At 39.8% G+C, this 11,658-nt stretch overlaps 1 pseudogene; it reads right to left on the reverse strand.

Annotated features, from left to right (window-relative positions):
- Positions 1 to 320: 320 nt before the first annotated feature.
- On the reverse strand, positions 321 to 6,570 carry LOC146473047 (zinc finger MYM-type protein 1-like; annotated as a pseudogene).
- Positions 6,571 to 11,658: the final 5,088 nt, after the last annotated feature.

Genomic DNA, 11,658 nt, shown 5'->3' on the forward strand with positions numbered 1-11,658 from the left:
CAGTCATATTGTAGGATTTTCAGGATACCGCCTGCTCACAAACAGAAAAAAAAAGGGAAAAGTTACTTACTATCTCCGCTTCCACAGAGTGCACCGAACCGACTGATATGGCAAAATACGGCTGGTTTTCGTCAATCGTTGTCTTTTACATTGAACTTTACTTATTCATTGCCTGCGTTTTCGTTTTCTTTCTCTCTTTTTTTCCCTTCTTTCCACGTTTGTTGACATATTGAACGAGTACATGAATTTATAGCTTTCTTCAAAAGTTCCTTGTGTTTTTCTAAAAAGCAGCTTGGGCACGTAACTTAAATATTTCTCTTTCTGTTATCGTTACGGTCGGCAAATTCGTTGGCAATATCTTCAAGAGAAAGTCTCTCTGTTCTTTCTTTATGACTGTTTAATATTGTCAGGTTGCTAAATCGCTCTTGTGTCATTGTGGAGCGAAGCCATTTTTTCAATCTTCGGGCAGTGGAAAACCATCTTTCACCAGATGCACTTGTTGCCGGATTTACCCATAAAAGTTTTCATACTGAATTAACTTCGTTTATCATTTTTCTTTGATTTTAACTACGATGTCGTCAAAACATAAAAAATCACCTTCCTTAAGTAGCACTTTCAAAATTTCCAGCTGTACAGTTAACATTCCAACATCGACATCATCGGCGTAAGATATTTCCATGAACTGTAGCTCTGTTGAGTTATCCTGCGAGTTGAGGGCCTTAACTAAAAGGGACTCCATCTTTGCATACGCAGCAAAGATCGGTTGATCAAAACGCTGCTCAATAGCATTGACCATTAAGTCAATAGATTCAAAGTATATTTGCCTGTAATAGTCTTGTGTCGTCGCAGGATATGCTGGTTCCCCAGTACCAATTTCAATCCTCCTAGGCGCGCGTGTTCTCCTTGGCAACACTGGCCCTGTCAGGAAAGAGTAGTTTTTACTTTTCAGTACAAGCGCATCATAAAATGATTTAAAGCTTGCATCACTACGCATTTTCTGCAGGAGCTCTTTGGTAAGAGGAGCGACTCGTTTACCATTAATAGCTGACATCCTTGTTTGCTGTAAGGCTTTCGATAAATTATCTGTACGAGAAAACAGGCGCTGCCCCAAATTCAGCCCAAAGAAGATGTCGAAAGTGTTCATTTGCGCTTGGCACCCAATAATCCATCCACTATGTCAGACTGGAGTTTCCCATCAAGGGAAATTATCCACTCCTCAAGAAGAGCTGCGTAATTGTCCAGGATTCGCTGAAAACAGCTCGCGCGCACTGTCCATCTAGTAGGAAAACGACCTATTATGCCCTTGGCTGCAGATTCGAGTTCTTCAAAGTTTTCTTTTATTTCTCCCACTAGATTTTTCTGCATTCAGGTGAAAACTTTATGAGGGTAACGACTTCTTTTGCAGTGTCCATAGTGTCCTTCACACTTTGACTTTGGGAATGTCCATGACAATGAGTAGGATAAGCCTTCAGTTGAAGGTCCTGGATTCTCTTCGCCACAGCAGCTCTGTGGGCAAGCATGTTGCTAGCTCCATCATAGCATTTTCCCCTACAGTTCGCTAATGGTTACTGTAGATTCAGTAACACATCTTTTACAGCTGAAACTATTGTCTCCGCACCGATCTTCATGGGCTTCTAACTGATCGTCCACCCATCGAATGCAGATAGTTAATTGTTCCTTGTTACGGATATCTGTGTATTCGTCACATATGATAGAGAAGAAGCCACCACGAATTTCTAACACTAAATCACGGATGACATAATTGGCCATAATGGCAATAATTTCATTTTGGATCTCGTGTGAGGTGTATTTGTCTTCTTTCCTTTCTAACCATTTTATAAGCAGAGGCCGGTCTTTTCCTCTTAGTTTTAGCAACTGAATAAAGTTTGATTCGTCATCAGTGTCTCCCTGCATGGCCAGTCCTTGCCGGGCAATATATTGCAAACATTCTATAACTTTGATGAAACAGATACGGTTAGACTCCATCGTCTTTTTCGCTGCATTGTTGAACATTTCCAATACATTTCCGCAAGTTGTAGGAAAGTTCATTTGGTAGTCAATGGCCAATTTGTGGCAGTCAGATAGTTGATGCTCCTTGAATCGAAGCAAAGCCTTTTTCCAGTTTGAAAACCCTTCAGAAATAATGGCCAATTCGTTATTTCTGGCAGCGCGCAGATTTAATTTCGCATTTTGTTGCACACAAATGAAACAGAACACAGAATTGTTTTGTTCATTATAAGGAAGCCAACGAAATTCTAAAAACCACTTTGATTGATATGCACGATTCTGTTTGCCACAAAGCTTCTTTGGAAACCTGAAATTTGCAGGTTGGAACGGCTCCGTTACTCGGAAGCCTGAAGTTGGACATTCAACCTGTTGTTGAATTGGAGGAGATGGTTCTTCCCTAAACACTATAGCTTGCACTTCACTGGTGGAGGTAATTGACTGGCACGATTTTTTGGGTGGAGGCTCTTTAAAAGAATATAAATGGAAAGTTATTGGGAATTTTTTTTGACAAGGTGAAAGGTATGAGTCCGGATCGAAACGGTCCACTCACAAAATTGCCCGTTTTCCTGAGAGGCCCACACACGAAAAAAGCCAGTTAAAGGACTTAAACCTAGCGTGAGACTAGAACTAAAAAGTTATTTAATAATTATTGCTGGTTATTTTACTCTTAATTGTCTGCTTGTCAAATGCGCGTCGACTTTGCTAATATTAGGTGCGGTTACACTACAGCTCTTACCCAAAGCTCCCCCTGGGGTAAATAGCTTGGGTTGGGTTTACTCTGGGTTTTGATCGATTTCATGCTTGCGGTTACACGCTGATAAATTGCCCGAGGGGAACAGTAACGCTTTACCCGATTTGGCGGGAAACATTGATAAATGCAAACATGGATGACACAAACCGTGAAATGTTTTCGGTAATTCTGTTGCTTTTATAACAACTTCCACTTCAAATAGGTTAAGTAGTTCAGCAAATTATTTTAAGAAGACAACGTCGACGCAGACAACAAATCAGTACGCTTTTTCCAGAGATTGCACTTTTTACTTTTTTATTCAAGAAGACGTCGAATCGTCGTTAGCCAACGTAGACGAGCTTGGGCGTTTCCGCGACCACAAAATTGGTTTCAGCGACTTTTGAACGAAAGGAATCTGGACCACTGGTGGAAAGAGAACTTTCGCGTGTCTCGAGGCACTTTTGAATTTATCTGCCAGCTTGTAGGCCCAAACCTGGAACGTCAAAACACCTGGATGAGAGAGGCTTTTCCCGTCGACAAGCGAGTAACTGTTAGTTTATGGCGTTTAGCAAAAGGTAAATGCTACCGATCTTGTGGATTAATGATGGGACTAGCGAAACCTACAGCAATTAAATGCTGCCATGAATTTGTACAAGAAATCTGTAGAAAAAAAATACTTACAGAAACGCTTGAAAACCTATAACGGTAGCGGGTAAGATTTGGCGCACACACACGTAAACAACACGTGATTTCTAGTGTTTCGTACATTTCACTTTCTCGTGATTGGTTGAGCCGCTTTGGGTTCTCCTTAACACATAGACCTTACCTCTGCAACTGTCATGGGAAATTCTTTTGTTCGTTTTGACGTATCCATGGAAATTTCCCCAAGGCAATTTCACTCTGGGAATGTGGGTTACACACAAAAAGTTGTTTCCCCGTGGGCAAGAGCAATTAACCCAAGGGTAAAATGGCCAGTGAAACCGCACCTATTGTAACTTTACGAACTAATGAGATTTTTTCTGAAAAATTTTTGCTACTTTAGTTTACTTTAAAAAAGGTACATGTAAACTGTCGGATGTTACCTAAAGTACTGTAATTCTTTGTAATTAATCTAACTAAATAGTTTCTAACATAGTCTTCTATTGGCATGTTAATATTGTACTGTATTGTAACTATTGTAAATGTAAGGAAAGTATTGTATAATAAAATTATAAAAAAAAAGGAAACAAAAAAAAAAAGAAAAAAAAAGGAAATAAAACTTTTGGAGACAAAAAAAAAGTTTATTTTTATTTTTACAGCGTAAAAGTAGGGGGGGGGGGGGGCTAAAAACACAACGGCACAAAAGTGGGGGGGGGGGGGGGGGTCAGCTAACCTTTTCTAGACATAGAAAAACATGAGTCCTTATAGGGACCGTTCATTATTTCTCTGAAGAGGGGGGAGGGGGCGGGGGGTGAGAAAAGGTAGGGAATTTCAAGTTTTTGCCAGCGCTAAAAAAGAGACTCCCGTAATACTTCCTCAGTTATGGGGTCTTGAAACTCTAAAAAGTGGTTGTATCTTAAACAAAGAAGTAAAATATACATACAGTGTCGGTAACCCCAGTATTCCGATGAACTCAAGATATGATTTATAATTACAGTGTATTTACTTTGGTAGTTGCCATTTCTTGAATAGAGGATTTATTTATTTATTTCAAATACTATTGAGATCCTAAAATAAGTGTATTAAAACAATGCGGCAGTAACTGAACAACATTGGATCTCTAGTTCTGCAACTGTAGTAGTATATCAAAAGCACCTGGATCTTAAACTTTTTTGCCCGACAGTTCAACATATCCACAACGTTACTTACTCTGCAAGATGAAACTAATGACCGGGTCTAAACTATGATACCCTTGTTATTATTTAGACCTCAACAGGAGAAGTTGTTTAAAAGCTATCACACATAAAAACGAGCCAGGCCAAACATAGCCAAAATGCCCCAAATGGCATAAAAAAAACACAGTTGCTAAGCAGGCACTTCAGTAGGTTCACAGACACTACAATAGCTCAAATTCACAATAAAGAAATAGCAATTAAACTGGCGAAAGCCGCAGATAGATAGAGTCTATGGGTGGTTGCATACTGACATACGAAACAACGGAGAACGAATACTGATATTAACTCCCTCAGTAGCCTGATGTTTAAATTATACTTGCACGTTTAATTGACTGTTTACGATAAATTTCATACAATGTATAGTTTACTTTAGAAAGGTTTCAAACGGTTTTGAACGATTCCGGCGATCAATGAAATAGACACTGATTGATGTTTATTATTTCGTTTCACGGCTACAAAACTGTGGAAAATCGTAGAAAATCGTTGATAACAGCTTGTAAATCGAGGCAATCAAGACCTTCCCATAAGAAAACCGAAGATATCAATAACACGGTGTCCCAATCACTATTCAACAACAACAGTTTGACGACTTTTAAATTTAGGACAATGTGTAGATAAAATGGCGCACGGGCATAGTACGAATATTGCTAGTGTGCTGGTAGATATTACCTCAGGTTCGAATGCCACTTCATTCTTCCCCTTTAAGCTTTCTTTTTTGTTTTATATTTTTCTTTTATTTTTCGATAAGTCTTTTCAACAGTCCCGCACAGGATTCACTGTTTCCGTCTAACTGTCTAGTTTCTTTGTGTTAATTTTTAGTTTTAACAGTTTTAAAAGTGCGATTATTGCAGTTTACATCTTATAGAATGTTATCTATGAAGCTACTGGTAACATCAGTGTAAAGTTCAGACGATCTTAGACGCTTTATTCGAACACCGGTTTATAAGGACAACGAACACTTTTCAGTGAACCAATTGACATGCTCTTATACAAAGTTAACCTCGCTTTACGAACACTGGTTATATGTGCACTGTAAATTAGTAAGTTTCTACTGTATAAATTGTCCACTATTCAACCCATCTGGCTGGAGCGCAAAATGGAAATGTCATTCAAGAGCAAACTAACAGCCGAGCTATTTTAAATGATGACGTTGTCAGTCGCGTTTGAAGCACTCAGAGAACATTAATTTTAGTGTTAGCCGGATTGTCTCTTCAGTTTGAAGTTATGTTACAGTTAATACATTAAACATCGCTCCGTTGCTTTTAAATTGTATGCTGTAAATAGTCTTTGTATCGATAAAAAACAATAAAACATGTGTCTTTGATGTTTACTCTTGGAGTCCGCGTTATACGGTCACGTTTTCCCCTTAAGGGCGTCCGTACAGTAACAGGGTATCAATCATTTCGCCAATCGCATATAGTAAAAGACGTGAGCCGGAATTAAAATTTGGACAGCGGTGCTGCAAAAACTGTCGGTTACCAGAATTGAATAGTATAATCACTCATATTGAGAGCAGAATTCTCCACAGGCTTTGTCAATGGTGGTGAAAATTTACGTTGACTCTGACTAAAGACGTTTGATCAAGCTACTAAAATCATTAAACAAAGTCTCCAGTAAGAGAATTTTCTTTTGACTCCAGTAGTCAAATAAATATTTTTAGTTTAGCTATTCTTGGCATATTTCATTTTGACTTGTAGATATATCTAAGTTTTATTGTATTTATACACGATCCCACAAACAAGTGTCCTCTCCGTCTCCTCGGGGGCACCCGTACCGGTTCCTTTTTGTGCAGATATCTGTTCGAAAAGTATTACTTGCTTCAGAAATTCGGATTAGATTGGGAAGAAAAACTAGCGTTTTCCTAAGTGAAATGATTAGATTTTCGTTAACAATAACTAGGCACAGGTCAGTTAGCAAGCGGTTTTCCTCTTGGAGTTTCTCTTGAGGGTTCACCGTCATACTTTTCTGCGCAGCTTTGTACAAAATTATTCCCGTCTTAGTATAGTATTACCAACGGTCTGCAACTGCATTTCCTTTATAAGTTATCGCAGTTCGTAAATTTTCGGCTATGAGATTGAATTTGTAAGATGTCATAGAAACGAAACAAAAGAATACAAAACATATGTACTTTGGTGTTTTGTTTTAGAAAACGCGCAAACTTAAGGATTGAAAATTATTATTTATTTTTAGTACATACGGTTAAATTTCCTTTTGTTGGTCTTGGGTCTATCTCCTCTTCCTTATAAAACGAAAACTACAAATAGCACTAAAATTTTGTGCATCATCGTGTTTGTGTCAAGACGAAGTCATCACTAGGCAAAGATTATTATTTTGTTCGTACTGATGAAAATGGTTCAAGATAGCTAAGAAAGACGGCCTAAATATTTGATTGATTTCGCGTTAAGACCAACGTTAATACGGCGGGGGTGGGGTAAAATTCCTCGGCCTGTTTTCAAATAGATTGGTTTCACGCATTTCAAAACCTTTAATAGTCCTATTCACACGACTAAGAAACTGTATCACTTATGTCGGGCTGCAAATACTATATAGTTTTTGGCGGGGTTGTGTTGTGGGAAGGATGCTGACATTCTTAGTCGGTTTGGACAAATTGATAGAAAAACATTAAACAGTGATTATTATATGGCAAGGTAGTCTGGAAGTATATCCGCGCGTTCTGGTTGGTTCTTTCTTGGTCGGGATTTTACCATACGGACCGTTTCCATGGAAACGGTCATAAGCCGCGTATTTTTGTTTACGACCGCAGCGGCAAATTTGAAAATTTACAGCTAAAACTACGAAAAGAAAACCTGAAAATACTTTCATTCTTCGCAAAGAAACTACCCAAAAGACTGATTCCAACATGGACGAAGAAGAATATCATTTATAAAGCAAATTTTACTATCCCGAAGATCTAGAAACCTCTGAAGCAGGCATCAGCGAAAGCCAGGAAGCCATTGACGATTTCATAAACAAACAGAAAAGTGAAAACACAAAAGGGAGACGTCTACTGATATGAACACTCTACTCCGTTTTATTGGAGCTAATGGCTTGAATAGTCAAACAATTGAAAGCCTACCTGTGTCCGAGCTTGACCACCTTTTGTCAATTTTTTTTTTATGAACGTACGCAGGAAAAATGGTGAATACGAGCCAGCAACATTTTCCAGTTTTCAGCGCAATATACAGCGATACTTATCTGAGATAAAAAATACATTCAACATACTCAAGGATAATGAGTTCGAAAAATCGGGAAGTCACTTGTTTTCGGGCACGACGGAAAAAACAAACTGCAAGCCGTTCAGGCGATTGACGAACACGAAGAAGAGGCCGAAGAATTCGGCGACTCCAATCCAGTTGCACTTCAAAGAACTGTGTGGTGGTTTTTCTTCCTACACTTGGGTTTCCGAGCCAGAGATGAGAGCGATGAGGACGATTGACTAAATGCTGCTTCTTTTAAAGTTGAATATGATTTTCACAGCAACTTTTTCCGTACTTTCTGATGTGCTAGTAAATTTTACTGGGATCGACGAAACCCTTTTGTGAGTTTCAAAAACAAACTGCTGCTGTTAAGATTTTCGTCAAATTCCGCTACAAATCGTTCTTGAAGTCTTTTCTATAATCAACATGGTTACATGTAAACGTTCAGTAAATTTGTTTTCAAACTCGTGGTACCGTAGCTTGTTCTTTCTGGGTTGCTCGCGTCATCAAAAACACGTCACGACGGAAACCCTTTGAATTCTAGTGACCGGAAGTGCGTTTTTATAAATAAACAAGTTTGCTCCCAGTGCCATATAATAAACTACTTACTAACCTTACTAACCTAGAAACTTACAGGCCAGCATACTATCTTGGACTTCTTCTAAAAAGGTATTTTACCAAAATGCCGCGAAACTTACGCGATTATATTGTATAAAGCCGTAAAAATGTCGAACTGAAGCGAGTAATTTGCATACAGTTTTGAAAGACATCTCAGGGCCAGGGTTATTCAGAGAGCGGATAACTCTATCCAGTGGATAAAATGTTCTCCAACCAACAGACTTTATCCGCTGGATAAAATAATCCGCTCTTTGAACAAACAGGACCTGATGTCAGTTTCTGATGCGTGTATATTTAAGATATTTTTGTCTTTCGATTTTATACTAACGTAATACGTGACTCGCAAAACCTCGCGAACCTAGGGCTGGGTGAAAAGCCCTCTTTACTCGTATTGTAGGATCAAATGAGGTGACTAAAAGGTTTTTGAACATAGCAACGAATTTGATGAGCATGGTCTTTTCGTAGTTCCACAGGCTAGTTTACGGTTGAAATCTATTTCTGACACCACGAAGTGTACAACGGGCTTGCACTGGTTGTACTGTTCGATGAATTTATTTCCCACGGAAAATTATCTAACCGCGGGCACAAAATATGTAATTTCTTCAATGCAATCTTTCACAAAAATAATTTCTGGAAGACTGAACGGGAACAGATTCTGCAGAGATATTTCCATCCAGTGAATATTGATGAACATTGCAGTTGAAATGTATGCAAATTTTGCTCCAACAAACTGCGTCTGTCTTCCAACCTGTCGCTGCCTAGCAACCTTTCTTTTGTCTGACGTCATTCATACTTTGTTTTCCCTGTTTCCAGGCAACATTACGTTGTGATGTCATTCGCCCCTGCAAAAAAATCTGCGGGGGATGCCAGATGTGCGTCCCAAGATCCATCCATCGATCGACGACAAAAAAATCTCGACTCAAAACCGTAACCAAGATTAGGATGGCGTTCTGCGAACGCAACAATAAAGAAAGAAAACAGAAAACTGACGAAAAGAGGAAAAAGGAATAGGGAGATCCTACAAAAAGAGTGCAAAGTGTTATCCATAACTTCACTTGTGAACTACATGGAACGACAGAAATGCGCGTTGAGGAAGTTGAAGAGAGCTTTTTGTAGGAAAAAGAAAAACGAAGAAGCGAGGGTTATAAACCAACAGTTTAAAGATGATCCAGGGCAAGTGTATGCCAATATGAGAGAGATGCTAGCTAACAACGAAGAGTGTGAACGTCCCAAGTATGAAGGAGCCAGCGGAAACACTTGTGAAGAGGAGAGAGAGAGGTTTGGTGGTATCGAAGAGGCGAGTTCGTTTTAGAGGGGATTGTGGGAAAGAGAGGGAACTGGGAATAGTCAGGCTGTATGGCTGGACGAGGTGAGGCATGCGATTTTTAGCAAAGTCCCACCACAAACGGATGAGGCCTAGACACTAGAAACCGCTGAAGCATTAAGTGTGTTAAAAAGAAAGAAGAATTGGAGTCCCCCGGGGCCGGACAAGCTGGTTAATTTCTGTTGAAAGCGCGCGCATGCGCTACACGAGGTTCCTGGTTCGCTCAAGGAAAAACAACATTAATATCAAAACCGGGAGAGTTCACCAGTGACAATCAAAGATCAATCACTTGTCTGAATACTTCTGATAATTTTAGCATTTTGGTGTCCTGGTTTCGTATTTCGAAACTTTCAAAAACTCACTGATAACAACTTCTTTTCTGACTAATTTGTTAAGCGCAACAATAAGAAAGTTTGAAAATATTTATGTTATTATTTTAATACTAAATATACGTTGAATGTAAAAATGTGAAAAAATTAACAGAAATGGAAGCGTGTTTGAAGAACACTTTAACTGGATACGAACTAGCACACCTGCTAGTAGGCTCCTAACTATTATACACTGTAAATATCAGACTAATTACCAGACTAATGGACCACAGTAGTAGTAAAGCTTAAAACGTACCTGAAGCGGTAGATAAACTCTTAATAATATGTCACTCATCGTCAGAATCACAATGTCCCTCAGGAAGTTCTACATTGCAACACAGCAGACCTTTGCATTGCCCACATGCAGGGGAACAGTACAAATAAAACTTTACACAACTGTAGTCTGTCTTGCAGTTGCAATTGATAGCTTCCAGAAAATACTCTGGGGCAGGTTACAGGTCAGTTGCAACAGGTGACATCTTGTCATCTTTCAACTTCCACCCCCATTCTGTAGCGCACCGTTGTGCACTCCATGCCATTGCTGGACTTGGTGGTTCATACGTAGACTATGGTACTTGGCTCAGCTGGTGTTGGTAGCAGTGTCCGCGGTTGCACATGTGACGTGCTGGATGAAACTTTGCGGTGGAAATGCTGCACCTAAAGGGTATCGATCTTGTCACCAGGTCTGCCGTTGTACAAGTTTTGATAGCCATCGAATACTATGACAATCAAATTTGTCACCAATAGGCCACAGAATTCTGTGGAGAAGGGCGCCTCCATCCAAAACGTACCGGGCAGGTGTTGCTGGGCTAGGCATAGCTGGAACTTGTTTCCACATGGTATCGGCGAGTGCAGCTTTGTTTGGGGAAGGTTAAACATTTGTCGTTTCAAAAAGTGCAGGTGGATAGCCACAAAGTTCATGAATGAAAACTTCGTCCAACAACTTTCCCTTAAGAGTCCCTGCTGAAACGAGACGCTGGAACAGAAGTATAGGATCAATAACCACAGTTTCTGTGCCTGTGTGCACTGCATCTTTCACTTCAAGGGTCACAGCCTGATATTTCTTCTTGAAAACATACTCTTGCACTTTCTGGCCAACCAGGCCATCCACGATCTTCTTTCCGACTTGACTGCCCTTGTCAGCGTTAACTGAACAACTTGCTATGACACCAGTATCAATGCTGTGTAGTCTGCTGTCATTTGCGTCAAATGGTGTTTTGGATTGTAAGTATTCCAGGACCTTGCGGGTATCTCTGGTGTCTCTCTCTTGACGAGCTAGGGACATGTCGTTGTGTTGATCACTTGTACAATAGCCGACTGATGTGTATTCCTGAAGAGCTTCGTTCACCTGCACACGCTGGAATAGATAACAGCCACACATGTCTCTGCTGTTCATCCATACCTCTTCCCCTTGTCAAACCTCCTGCACTCTTAATACTTCTCATTAGGGCTTGTTCGATTATTAGATCGGTAGACTGTTTAGCCAATATCATTCAGAACGGTGCACGACATGACGACCCTCCACAAAATGCCGTTGCAC

This window comes from Pavona decussata, unplaced genomic scaffold (assembly GCF_977016875.1).
Source record: "Pavona decussata unplaced genomic scaffold, jaPavDecu1.1 SCAFFOLD_95, whole genome shotgun sequence".
In the NCBI taxonomy this organism is placed as follows: Eukaryota; Metazoa; Cnidaria; class Anthozoa; order Scleractinia; family Agariciidae; genus Pavona; species Pavona decussata.